The sequence below is a fragment of the Etheostoma cragini genome, chromosome 6, assembly GCF_013103735.1.
Source record: "Etheostoma cragini isolate CJK2018 chromosome 6, CSU_Ecrag_1.0, whole genome shotgun sequence".
NCBI lineage: Eukaryota > Metazoa > Chordata > Actinopteri > Perciformes > Percidae > Etheostoma > Etheostoma cragini.
Window position 1 is genome coordinate 4,815,304 of NC_048412.1, and position 1,025 is coordinate 4,816,328.

Consider the following 1,025-nt stretch of genomic DNA (forward strand, 5'->3'; position numbering starts at 1 on the left):
TTTAGTTACTCCTCTGCATTCTTTAACGGCAATGGCGTGTGTAACAAGTGTAGTTTATTTTTGGACGTGGAGGCAAGGCTTAGTGAGTTAGAAGTCCGTTTCCGCACCATGACAGATCAGTCGTTAGTTACTGTAGCTAACCCCCCGCCGGTAGTCGGCGCGGGCTGGCCTGAGTTAGCCTCTGGTAGCCGTCCCCCGGCATCTCCTGGGCAGCCAGGTCATAGCGCCTGGGTGACTGTGCGAGGACGAGGACGAGACAGTCGTAAGCTTTCCCAGGCGTCGGACCGCCACCAGTCTGTTAGCGTTTCTAACAGATTTTCCCCACTCAGCAACACACCCGCTGAGAAACCAACTCTGGTTATTGGCAGCTCCATTTTGAGAAACGTGAAGTTAGCGAAGCCGGCAGCCATAGTTAAGTGCATCCCGGGGGCTAGAGCGGGCGACGTTGAGTCTTATCTAAAGCTGCTGGCTAAGGGTGAACGTAAACACAGCAAGATTGTTATCCACGTTGGCGTTAATGACTCCCGGTTACGGCAATCGGAGGTTACGAAGATTAATGTTGAATCGGTGTGTACATACGCAAAGTCAATGTCGGACAACGTAGTTTTCTCTGGACCCCTGCCAAATCTCACCAGCGATGACATGTATAGCCGCATGTCGTCATTTCGCCGCTGGCTATTGAGGTGGTGTCCAGATAATGATGTGGGCTTTGTGGCTCACTGGCAGTCTTTCTGGGGAAGACCTGGTCTGATTCGGAGAGTTGGCATTCATCCCACTTGGGATGGAGCAGCTCTCATTTCCAGAAACCTTGACAGGTTTATTAGTGGACCTGATCCTTGACAGTCCATAGTTGGGACCAGGAGGCAGAGTCCCAGTCTAACACACTTCTCTGCTCCTTTATTCCAGGTGTTACCTAGTAAAAACCCCATAGGGACGGTGTCTGCCCTCCGACCATTAAAATTATTTAAATCAAAAGTAAACAGTAGAGGAGCTGTGCATGAAAACCTCATAACAATTAAAACCAC